Consider the following 12,957-nt stretch of genomic DNA (forward strand, 5'->3'; position numbering starts at 1 on the left):
CAACGATTTATAAATTTCAAAGTTGAAATATCACTAAGCCTAAGAATCCTAAGAATGGATTAGCAAAATCCATTCATTTGCAGAAGCCAGCCGAGACTTTAGCATCACGATAAATAAATTGCGCTTTGGCCATAATACTGCACCGTCGCCGCGTCGCACCTTGCTAGACTTGGCACAATTACCAAAAATCTATGTAGGTACCTACACATTGTGGATCCAAAAGAGACACCATAGAGCATCTTATTTTTGATTGTCAAAACTTCTAGCTTGACCATGGAGTTAATAAGTACCTTGACAGATTAATATTGGCCAGTGAACTTAGTGATGTGAACATAGACCTGATGTGAAAATTAAATCCGATTTTTCATTCCGGCCGTCGCCACTTGCAGAGTTATTAAAAGACAAACACTTACAAACTGATATATAAATATATTAAAAACAGTATAGAAATAATTAAAATGAAGTGATAGTGCAGTTTTCATTAAAATTAAAACAAGACTTGACCGAAAGGTCTTCATTACCAGGTTATAAAACCCTTTAAAAAAAAACCATTCTTTTGCACCACGAAAATTTTAGGTGAATGAAGTTAGCCCCTCAAAAAAATTTTTCTTTCCTATTTTCTACTTATTTTCTATTAATTCGTTTGTTCATCATTTGTTCTTGATTGTTCACTGTTAATAATTGTTTGTTCTTCATTTATTTATTTTAAAAAAATTATTAAAAATATATGTACAAGTTAGCCCCTCGATTGCAATTTTTTATATTTTTTCGTCCTTAATGACTCGTAAATATTCATTTTCGATTGTTCTTATATAAAACACGTTTGTTCTCTTTCGAAATTACTCGTTTTTTGTTTAATTTACTATTTGTATTAGTTGATTAAATGTATGCAAAATATGTGTACTGCGCATGCGTCAACTATAATGCCTAAACTTTCTACACGGTTTTAATCGTGAAAAAAAAAAAACAAATATAAATCCTGAAGGAGCAATTAATTGGTATACAGTTTAATTAAAAAATAAATAAATGAAATAATGTACATTGCCGTAAAGTTAGACCAAATACATTTTTTCCATCCTCCTACCTATCGTTATGAAGGTATAAAAAAGATAGGGAGTCCACATAGTAATATAAACAAATAAGTAAATAATATGTTCATTATTTATTTTTCAAGAGATAATGTAGGTATACATTATAATAACTTTTTTACACAGTCGAAATTATATTCCTAACATTAGTAAAATAACATTTTAATAATTTTTTTATAGGTTATGTATTGAAAGTGTTGGAAAATTATTTCATGTTTTAGCTGGAATACGACATTGAGAATTATATGCAATACAAGATAATGGGCTCCATCAAATGAATTCGAATGAAACCAAATTGTTTACCATCCAAATTCGATTGTCGGGCAGATAGAAAACGAAAATTCACTCAAAGTGAACCTCGGCCTACATTTGTGAAACGGCAAAGACTCACTATTGTCAAAGTGATTGAAGAGACGACTAAAAATGAGATGTGTTATATTATTATACCTTTGCCATCTTGTAGTCAAGGTAGGTGTAACTGTCAATAATTAGTAACACTCACAGATCTCATAATCAAATAACAATATCAGAAAAAAGGAGAATAGTTAGTTAGTTAGTGGAAGTAGTCAAAATGGGCAAGTGGACCTCAGTTCCTATTACATAAGGTACTAGGAAGTTTGTGATAATGAAAATTTATTACAGTGTAATATCACTTACTTACTTTAACAGTGAAGAAAACATTGTGATTAAACCTGCACACCTAAATGTTCTTAGGATTTTCTAAGTGTGTAATCCACCAACCAGCACTAGGCCAGCGTGGTGGACTAAGGCCTAAAAACCCTCTCAATGGTAGTGGAGGCCAGTGTCCAGCAAGGGGATATATTATATGGGCTGATGATGATGATGATGACTAGGAAGTTACATACTACTACTACTACTACTAGAGTACACATATAATCCTATATATTTACAAACTATAAGTTTGTTGGGTACCTAGAAATTGCTAACATTATTTCATATTTCCAGATGTCCAGCCACTTGAAAATAGGTGTAGTAATGACAAAGCTATCCAAGTAGCTCCATCACAGGAACACAAAGGCAAGGCAAGTGTGTATTGCCACATCACCTCTTAATATATCTGAAGCAAGTACAAGTAAACAATCAGAACCAGCAAAAAGAAAACTGTTGTTCCTGAGGACAAATTTGACAGTGATGAGTCAAATGCACCAGCAACAGAAGGATCAACAGTTGACTATGAGTTATAGAAGAAGGTTAATTAATATTTATTTAAATTAATATTAATGAACATTAATTTTAATTATCGTGCAAATTTTGTGGTCAAAACATATATGTGTATTTTATAAATAAATATTCATTCTCAGTATTAATGTTGTTTTAATCTTCGATTGAAAAATTGGTTCATATTTTCGAATAACATAAACACGTGACTTTAAGCATAAACATATTTTTTAGGTAAATACTTTATTTAGCTTTGCTGGATTTATCCAAGATTTCGACATACCAAAATTTCACACAGGAAAGACAGAGATAGATAGCTATCTGATTGAATACCCTTGTAGAATTGAGCTTCGAAGAAAGCTCTTTTCTTCTTCTCTTCAAAGTTTATTCTTATTCTTTATTAGAATTTATTCTAGTTTGCACAGCTTCTCTAACCGGCACTGCATGGAATAAATAATCATTACAATTATAAAATATATTCTGTTTCCATACCATACAATTTTCATAGTTCAAATATTAATTTGGATTGATATGAATTTATTTCGAAATAATTTGTATTAAACATTTGTATTTCCTCAAAATTTCTATTTTTATAATAATTACTGTGACAACCCCATAAATAAAAAAATTTAAAATATTAAAGATAACTTATTTTTAAATAATAGATTAAAAATTATAAACAAACGTATTAAAATATTATATTATGTCTATCATTCTTAAATAATTCAGTAAAGAAATAATTTTCGCATCACCGTATATAATTAATATGAATAATAGGGTATTGCCCACTATGCTAAAAAAAATCATAAATTATGTTTTTTTGATAGATCTACAAAAAAGCAAGTGAGTAATGATATGTTTCCATAAAAAAAATGGAAAAAAAAATTAAAGAAAGATATTATGCACAAGTTCAAATGAATATGTATTATGCTAAAAGTAAAACTTGCTACTTTTGTGTAGCAAACAGCAAATTTGAAAAAAATAATCAGGTCACTATAATTAGTATTGATTTTGATCCCGAGTAAGTTGCACAGTTGTTAGGTAATGTAGTTTCTTTTTGGAAGAATAACATTTTTTCTAATCTTACACAAAAATGTAATGTTAAATACTTAAAAAAAATCTTCATACCTATTTACCTTTTAGGGAGTACAAAATATTGATGTGTACAAAGTGAATGTGATTTAATAAAAATAATATTCCAATTTAAATATGTTTTATTTAAAAATTATTCCTAACATACAGGTACAAAGGTTACATAATATTAATCTTTATTCCTTTTCATATATATAAGCCCATATTTAGCACATTTGTGGAAAACAGAATCAAAATAATAATGAGTTGCTAGCCATACAAGACCAGCATAGAGGTCTTATTAAAATCTCTTCAGTAGTTTTTGAATGAAGAGTGAAAATACAAAAATTCCTATTTATAAGTAAGGATTACTTATTTAATTATAGGTACTTAGTTAATTGTAGGTGGCAAACTATCTAAAAACTTTCTATTTTCCACCAAGTTGACATCAATTATCCTTCCTGCATATATATTTATTGCATTGTTTTTTTTTTATTCTGTAACAAGGGGTGATATTACATTTGCAATTTCTGGGAGTTTGTTGAAAAATATATTGCTTGCTTGACTTACAGATAGATTGAAATCATCAGCCAATTGAGAGAATGTTCTATTTAATTTTATTCTCATCAAACATAATATTATATTTTGTTCAGAAACATTTGTATGTTTCTCAATCAAGCCTATTATGAAATATAATTCTTGTGGAAGACCAATATATAAACGTGATTTATTTTTCACTTTAGATAAAGTTGTTAACACATTCATTTTTTCAACTTTTTTAGTCTTCTTGAGAGCTATAGTCTGCAGTGCACAAGTCTTTGATGGAGTGGAGATATAGAGAGATAACTCATAGTCAACAGTTGATCCTTCTGTTGCTGGTGCATTTGACTCATCACTGTCAAATTTGTCCTCAGGAACAACAGTTTTCTTTTTGCTGGTTCTGATTGTTTACTTGTACTTGCTTCAGATATATTAAGGGGTGATGTGGCAATACACACTTGCCTTGCCTTTGTGTTCCTGTGATGGAGCTACTTGGATAGCTTTGTCATTACTACACCTATTTTCAAGTGGCTGGACATCTGGAAATATGAAATAATGTTAGTGATGTAAACTTCTTAGTTGAAATTATCAGCCATAAGTTGACGTCATTGTCAATCTATTTTATTCGATAATTGTCAATGTATCTAATGTAATCAAAGCAAATTTTACTGTTAATTTTAGCTTATTAAAACCTTATATTCAGTAAAGGTTTTCTCTTATTTCAATTTAATAAGCTAAATAAATAAAAAATGGATAGGTATCTCCGCCCTGAAAGGTTTGATATCGACCCGTCAGATAGCTCTAGTACGAGAGCTTGGATACACTGGCGTAAAACTTTCGAAAACTTCATTTTCGTGCAGAAGCCGACCGCTCCACAAACAGATGCACAGTCGGTTCGTCCGCCAGAAAAATGGGACAGCATAAAGTTTCAACTTTTGGTAAACCATATATCACCAAATATCTACACATATATAAGCGAAGCTACGAACTACGAAGAAGCGATCACAATACTGCAAAAACTGTATGTAAAACCGAAAAATCTGATTTTTGCTAGACATATGTTAGCAACAAGGAAACAACGACCAGAAGAAAGTATTGACACATATTTACAAGCTTTGAAACTACTTTCCAAAGATTGTGATTTTGTGGCTGTTGATGCAGAAACAAACAAAAACGATAGCGTACGCGATGCTTTCATATCCGGTATATCATCGCATAAAATCAGACAAAGGCTTTTAGAAAACTTAACTCTAACACTTGATCAAGCTTACAACCAAGCACTCTCTCTAGAAACTGCAGAGATCAACTCTCAAAACTTCAATACTGTCTCTTTAAATGCTGTTGCTCCAAAAGAACCAACATTAGTCTCTTCGAAATCACAAACTCTGCACAACGAGACTTGCTCTTCTGTTAATAATCCTCGACGGCAAAAATGTTTCTTTTGTGGGGGTCAAATACATCCTCGTAAGAACTGCCCTGCCTTTGAAAAGACTTGTCAACTCTGTAACAAGAAGGGGCACTTTGCCACTGTTTGTAGAAGCTCTTCTAAATCTACAAATTCTGTGGTAGTAGGTACTGAAGATCTTTCCGCTTGTATCACAGCAGCGTCACCTTCTTCATTACGTAAAGCTACTGTACCCGCTTATATTCGAGGAATAAGAGCAGAAGCACTTCTCGACACCGGCAGCTCCATCAGTTTTATAAATGACAACTTTGCAAGACTATGCGGGTTAAAAAGAAAATCCTGCAATCATACTATTTCTATGGCCTCTCTTAATTATACTTCACAAGTAGAAGGTCAAACTTGTCAAACCCTGAAAATCGGAAATCATAGATATGATAATGTGAATCTTCTTATCGTGAAAAATCTTTGTGCTGATATAATTATCGGCCATGACGTCCTCGAAGAACATTCATCGCTAGAGTTCTCTTTCGGTGGGCCAAAACATCCACTTCAAGTATGTAACGTAGCTGAAGCATCAGTACCAGCTGTACCGCTTTTTGCGAATGTATCTCCCAACTGCAAACCTATTGCTATAAAGTCTCGAAGGCACAACAAAGAGGATAGTGAATTTATTAAAGAAGAAATCAGAAACCTTATAGCAGAGGGCGTGATTGAAGAAAGTAAATCACCGTGGAGGGCCCAAGTACTAATAACAAAAAGCGAAACTCATAAAAAACGCCTTGTAATTGATTACTCTCAGACAATTAATCGTTACACAGAACTCGACGCGTACCCTTTACCAAACATTGAGGACTTAGTTTCGAAAGTGGCAAAGAATACATTTTTCAGCCTAATAGACCTGAAAAACGCGTACCATCAAGTACCTATACTACCCGAAGAAAGGAAATTTACCGCTTTTGAAGCACTGGGAAATTTGTACCAATTCAGGCGTATTCCTTTTGGAGTAACAAATGGTGTTTCGAGCTTCCAGCGAACAATCGATTGGATTATAAGAAAAGAGAAGCTTCAAAACACATATGCGTATCTTGATGATATAACTATTTCTGGCCGTACTCTTGAAGAACACGATCATAACTTAGAAAGTTTTATGAATGCCGCAAAGAAATACGGTTTAACACTGAGTATACAAAAATGCAAATTTTCTCAAAAGTCAATTAATATTCTAGGCTATAATATTCAAAACCACATAATTAAACCTGACAATGAGCGACTCAAGCCACTGATTAATTTACCTCCACCGATTTACCGACCTTAAGAAGGACACTCGGCATGTTCGCACATTATTCTAAGTGGATTCCAAAATTTTCTGAACGGATCCACTCACTTGCTAATACGACGATTTTTCCACTCACAAGCGAGCAAATTAAATGTTTCGAAAGCTTGAAAAATGATATCGCAAAGTCTTCTATACATGCAATTGATGAAAATATACCTTTTACAGTGGAAACTGACGCTTCCGATCATTCCATTGCAGCAGTACTTACGCAAAATTCTAGACCAGTGGCGTTTTTCTCAAGAACGTTAAATTCAAGCGAACAAAACCATTCCGCCATTGAAAAAGAAGCGTACGCCATTGTGGAATCATTGAAGAAATGGAGACATTTCCTTATTGGTAGACACTTTAAGTTGGTAACTGACCAACGCTCGGTTTCTTTTATGTTTAATATGAAACATTCAAGTAAGATAAAGAATGAAAAGATTCAAAGATGGCGACTGGAACTTGCTGCTTTCAAATACGATATTATATACAGACCGGGGAAAGAGAACTATGCTGCTGATGCACTATCCCGAGTTTGTGCCACTGTAGAAACACGTACTGCAAAACTTTTCTCGCTGCATGAGGCTCTTTGTCATCCAGGGGTAACAAGAATGTTTCACTGGGTTCGCTCTAAAAACCTTCCCTATTCTATTGAAGAAGTCAGAACAATGACAAAATCTTGTCGAACCTGCTCTGAAATAAAACCTAGATTCTTCCGAAATACCTTTGATGATCAGAGGAAACTTGTTAAAGCGACGGCTGCTTTTGAACGCCTTAGCATAGATTTTAAAGGACCAGTTCCAACAAATAATAATAACAAATTCATACTTACCGTTATTGACGAATTTTCACGTTTCCCGTTTGCATTCCCATGCTCAGATGTAAGCTCGAAAACAGTGATTAAACATCTTAACAACTTGTTTATGATATTTGGCATGCCTTCTTACGTTCATTCAGATCGCGGAACAGCATTTCTTTCTGCTGAAGTACAGGAATTTTTACATGTTCGAGGTATTGCCACTAGTAGAACTACAGCTTATAACCCTCAAGGTAACGGTCAAGTAGAAAAATGGAATTCTACTCTTTGGAGAACGATTCTTTTGGCTCTGAAGACGAAGAATCTTTCAGTAGAAAATTGGGAACAAGTATTACCACAAGCCTTACATTCAATTCGATCATTACTTTGTACAACCATAAATTGCACTCCACATGAAAGAATGTTTAGACACCCTCGAAGATCTACTAACGGCACTTCTGTTCCATCGTGGCTTACAAATTCTGGACAAGTCTTGATGAAGAAATTTAATCGTACAAATAAATATCAGCCATTAGTAGAAGAGGTTGAATTGATACACAGCAATCCTGACTTTTCATACATTCGGCTTCCAGATGGCCGAGAAACAACAGTGTCGAATCGTCATCTAGCACCATTGGGTTCAGAAAGGGTAGATCTGCGAATAGATAATGAACACACTATTAATTATCATAACGTCGCAGAACCACTTCCGGAAACAGAAGACCAAAACTTGGAGATTCCTTCATCTAATGAAACGGGACCTGTGGTACTTGATAATAGCAGAGAGCTAGAGACAGAATTACCATCATCACCACCGCCGGAGCCAACACTTCGTAGATCTGGTCGCGTCCATAAAACGCCAGGATTTTTGAAAGATTATATTTTAAAATAGTGCGGGAGAATGATGTAAACTTCTTAGTTGAAATTATCAGCCATAAGTTGACGTCATTGTCAATCTATTTTATTCGATAATTGTCAATGTATCTAATGTAATCAAAGCAAATTTTACTGTTAATTTTAGCTTATTAAAACCTTATATTCAGTAAAGGTTTTCTCTTATTTCAGTTAGCAATTTCTAGGTACCCAACAAACTTATAGTTTGTAAATATATAGGATTATATGTGTACTGTAGTAGTAGTAGTAGTAGTAGTAGTAGTAGTAGTAGTAGTAGTAGTAGTAGTAGTAGTATGTAACTTCCTAGTCATCATCATCAGCCCATATAATATATCCCCTTGCTGGACACTGGCCTCCACTACCATTGAGAGGGTTTTTAGGCCTTAGTCCACCACGCTGGCCTAGTGCTGGTTGATGGATTACACACTTAGAAAATCCTAAGGACATTTAGGTGTGCAGGTTTCATCACAATGTTTTCCTTCACTGTTAAAGTAAGTAAGTGATATTACACTGTGATAAATTTTCATTATCACAAACTTCCTAGTACCTTATGTAATAGGAACTGAGGTCCACTTGCCCATTTTGACTACTTCCACTAACTAACTAACTATTCTCCTTTTTTCTGATATTGTTATTTAATTATGAGATCTGTGTGTTACTAATTATTGACAGTTACACCTACCTTGACTACAAGATGGCAAAGGTATAATAATATAACACATCTCATTTTTAGTCGTCTCTTCAATCACTTTGACAATAATGAGTCTTTGCCGTTTCACAAATGTAGGCCGAGGTTCACTTTGAGTGAATTTTCGTTTTCTATCTGCCCGACAATCGAATTTGGATGGTAAACAATTTGGTTTCATTCGAATTCATTTGATGGAACCCATTATCTTGTATTGCATATAATTCTCAATGTCGTTTTCCAGCTAAAACATGAAATAATTTTCCAACACTTTCAATACATAACCTATAAAAAAATTATTAAAATGTTATTTTACTAATGTTAGGAATATAATTTCGACTGTGTAAAAAAGTTATTATAATGTATACCTACATTATCTCTTGAAAAATAAATAATTAACATATTATTTACTTATTTGTTTATATTACTATGTGGACTCCCTATCTTTTTTATACCTTCATAACGATAGGTAGGAGGATGGAAAAAATGTATTTGGTCTAACTTTACGCCAATGTACATTATTTCATTTATTTATTTTTTAATTAAACTGTATACCAATTAATTGCTCCTTCAGGATTTATATTTGTTTTTTTCTTCACGATTAAAACCGTGTAGAAAGTTTAGGCATTATAGTTGACGCATGCGCAGTACACATATTTTGTATACATTTAATCTACTAATACAAATAGTAAATTAAACAAAAAACGAGTAATTTCGAAAGAGAACAAACGTGTTTTATATAAGAACAATCGAAAATGAATATTTAAGAGTCATTAAGGACGAAAAAATATAAAAAATTGCAATCGAGGGGCTAACTTGTACATATATTTTTAATAATTTTTTTAAAATAAATAATTGAAGAACAAACAATTATTAACAGTGAACAATCAAGAACAAATGATGAACAAACGAATTAATAGAAAATAAGTAGAAAATAAGAAAGAAAAATTTTTTTGAGAGGCTAACTTCATTCACCTGAAAATTTTGACGTACCTACCATAGATTATACACTTAATATATTAGAGATAGATGCGCAACTCTCATTTTTATTTTTGCTTTAGTTAAAGCCCGGTCCAGCAGGCATCGCTACGGTCGATTATTAGTCTCCCTACCCCCCACCAGGTGGCTTTTTTAGTAATTTTAATATTTTTAATAACTCTCTTTATGAAAAAATCTTATCGTTTAGAATCGCTGAAATTCCCGGTAGTATTTATGAGATATTAAGGAATGTTTGATTGTGTTCAGCATTCTAATCGATAAGATCTTTTCATACAGAGAGAAAACAGTTTTTTAAAATAAAAAGCTGTAATTCTCTGTAAGCTATTTAATTTCCCTATATTACAAACAATTTTCTGTTAAAAGATTGTATGAACGTACAATTGTATAAAATTTCGAATAACAATAACTCCTCTAGATTAATCCTACTAGCGTACTTATTAACATTAAATCGAAAGTTATCTAAAAGTTAATTAAGTCTAGATAATCAAATCATTCAATGTCAATTAAGTCATTTGTGCGAAATATAAACATGTCAGCTTTCCATTACAAACATAGTAGACAATTTGAATTAAATTTAATAAATTTGTTTCTTAACGATAGCAGTTCTTGCTTAAAGTTGATCGTGACAGATCATGACCTTGTATGAAAATATTACGTCTATAAACACTACCTATGCTTCGTCATACAATAATTGCCATTTAAACTAGCATTGTAGAGATAATACACACACTAAAGTGAATACTAAATTATTCTTAGTATTCTTATAAACATTTAGAAATTTAAGAAACGATTAACCCACAATCATGTTCATAACATGTGACATTTTGTTCTGCACAAACGTTTTGTTGCATGATTTGAAAAACAAAAAAAAACAAAAAATGTTTAAAAAATGTAATGATGATTTAAAGTACTCTTAAATATTGATAGTTTGTACTTAATGACGCTTATAGTAATCTTAGACATGATTACAATAGTTATACTTTTATTCCCTATCTAAATTATTTCTATTCTGACATTTCTGATGCTTTAGCTTTGGTAATACTAGATGAAACAAACAGCAGATTGAAAGAAAATCATCTTAAAGTTAATTACATTCATTACAAACCATTACTTTGCATTTTGTTACAAAAGAAACTGATGTTCGTTACATGCAAATGAATTATAAACATACACATCCAAACATAAAATGTAAATTTATCTTTTAATCCAAATTAAATGTACATTAATATTACATCTAAATAATAGAAGGGGTTTCGAAAATTTTTATTGCACTCAACAGCAGACGAGCACGCAACCCGGCTCATGATAAGTGGTCACCAGTGCTTATAAACTTCAGCAGTGCCATAGGGGTTGCTGTCTATCACTTAAGTTTTAATAAATTATTAATATACTCAATCACAAGCATATTGATTTCACATAATGAAAATGTAAGAAACATAATCATGTTTGGGCATTTTCATTTATATCTGCTTATACAGAAAAGACAACTTAGCAAATATATTCCACAGTTAATCTAAATAATTGCAAATAATGCTTTTGAAGACCGCTGACTTTTGATCATTAATTAAAATCATCTTCTCGTAGAATGTACAAAAGGTTATTTACAAAAATTTATATCAGTATTTTCATATATTACTAACTTACTAATTACAACTATTCAAACATAATACTATAACTATAAGAACTAAACAACCTATTTTAAAACAAAATTGGCATCAATCTAGTTCTTATGAACTATTTCAATTATTAATTTATAAATTATAAACATATTTAAAAAAAATTAAGATCCTTGAGAGTTCACGTTCCTTGCTGAATCAGTTTCTCTTCTGAAACGGAGAAACAACGTATCTTAAGTATGTAACAAATATTGAAAAAATACGACCATGAAAAATTTTGTGTTAATGTAATCATACTTACAAATTAATATATTACATAACACGTTCTGGTTCAAATATAGTGCATCAATCTTTTCATGTTTCAGACCATTTTAGTGCTCCTTATAATTTTTCCATAAAATTTTGTCACAATCAAACCTTTGTCTACAAAAATAAAAACTATTAATTTTATATATTTATTAAAAATTATTTTTATATATTTTATATTATTAATTAAAAATTATTTTATATTGGGTAGAAGGATGAACGTGGTCACAGGCCACTTGGTGTAACTTGGTTATCAAACACCAGGAAACAAAACTTGAATGCCATCATCTAACTTTGGATGTGAGATCAATTGTGCTGTATTTTATTTAAACAGGAAAGCATGACTGATTGATCATTCCAAAAAACTAGTTCGGGCCCACTTGACAATAAGCATATAATACGCTGAGTTGCAAAACATAAATACTTCCACCCACTCGAGACAATTTTATTATCTGAGGTGTGTGTGTGATAGTACGAGACTTCTGTTTTGATCAAAACTTAACATATATGATAGCTAGGCAGCAGAAATAGGAAGGACCATTAGTTGGTGCTAATTCATTTAATTATATTATGAATAATAATTCTGTTAGCAAATAATATACCGGGAAAATAGTGTAAACTCACCGTTATCAAGGCATCCGAAATAGCATTTCATTTTCGATCTTCGAGGCATGCTGATTTTTAATAATAAACTTTCTGTAAGAAATGAAAATAGTTACACAGGCTTACGAAACGCTAACGAAGAAAAAAGTATTGGAGCCAAGTTATGTCTAAAGAGAATTCAAAACAGAGTTTCTCAATGTCTAATCGTCTAATATTCTCATAAAGCTAAAAGTTGCTCTAAATTAATACTACAACGTAAAATAACTCACACCAAGACCAAAAAAAAACGATTTAAAAAATTAAAGCGTTACGACATTTTGAAAACTTTTTTTTTTTTTTGAGATTGTTTTACGGCCCTGGAATTTTGAAAACTTCAAAGCAGTGTTTCCACTTACGTTTTTTTTACCACATTTTACCCTAGTTTCTTTTGAATTTATCCCTAAAATTTCCTAAACAA

At 31.8% G+C, this 12,957-nt stretch overlaps 3 long non-coding RNA genes across 4 annotated transcripts; 1 reads left to right on the forward strand and 2 right to left on the reverse strand.

The window, feature by feature from the left end:
• Positions 1-575: 575 nt before the first annotated feature.
• On the forward strand, positions 576-2,410 carry LOC149503349 (uncharacterized). Of its 2 annotated transcripts, XR_016324398.1 has the most exons (3): positions 576-1,181; positions 1,269-1,556; positions 2,055-2,410. It is a non-coding gene; the product is annotated as an uncharacterized LOC149503349 (long non-coding RNA). The 2 variants fall into 2 exon arrangements; XR_016324397.1 differs by having other exon boundaries at positions 576-1,556.
• A 1,053-nt stretch (positions 2,411-3,463) lies between these two features.
• Positions 3,464-9,261, reverse strand: LOC149503350 (uncharacterized). Its single transcript, XR_016324146.1, has 3 exons — positions 8,974-9,261; positions 7,434-8,052; positions 3,464-4,417 (listed from the first exon to the last, which is right to left on the reverse strand). It is a non-coding gene; the product is annotated as an uncharacterized LOC149503350 (long non-coding RNA).
• Positions 9,262-10,285: 1,024 nt separating this feature from the next.
• On the reverse strand, positions 10,286-12,661 carry LOC149503351 (uncharacterized). The gene is made up of 3 exons (XR_016324150.1): positions 12,522-12,661; positions 11,893-12,014; positions 10,286-11,801 (listed from the first exon to the last, which is right to left on the reverse strand). It is a non-coding gene; the product is annotated as an uncharacterized LOC149503351 (long non-coding RNA).
• Between the last annotated feature and the right edge of the window lie 296 nt (positions 12,662-12,957).

This window comes from Bombyx mandarina, chromosome 02, assembly GCF_030267445.1.
Source record: "Bombyx mandarina strain Sakado chromosome 02, ASM3026744v2".
NCBI classification, from domain to species: Eukaryota; Metazoa; Arthropoda; class Insecta; order Lepidoptera; family Bombycidae; genus Bombyx; species Bombyx mandarina.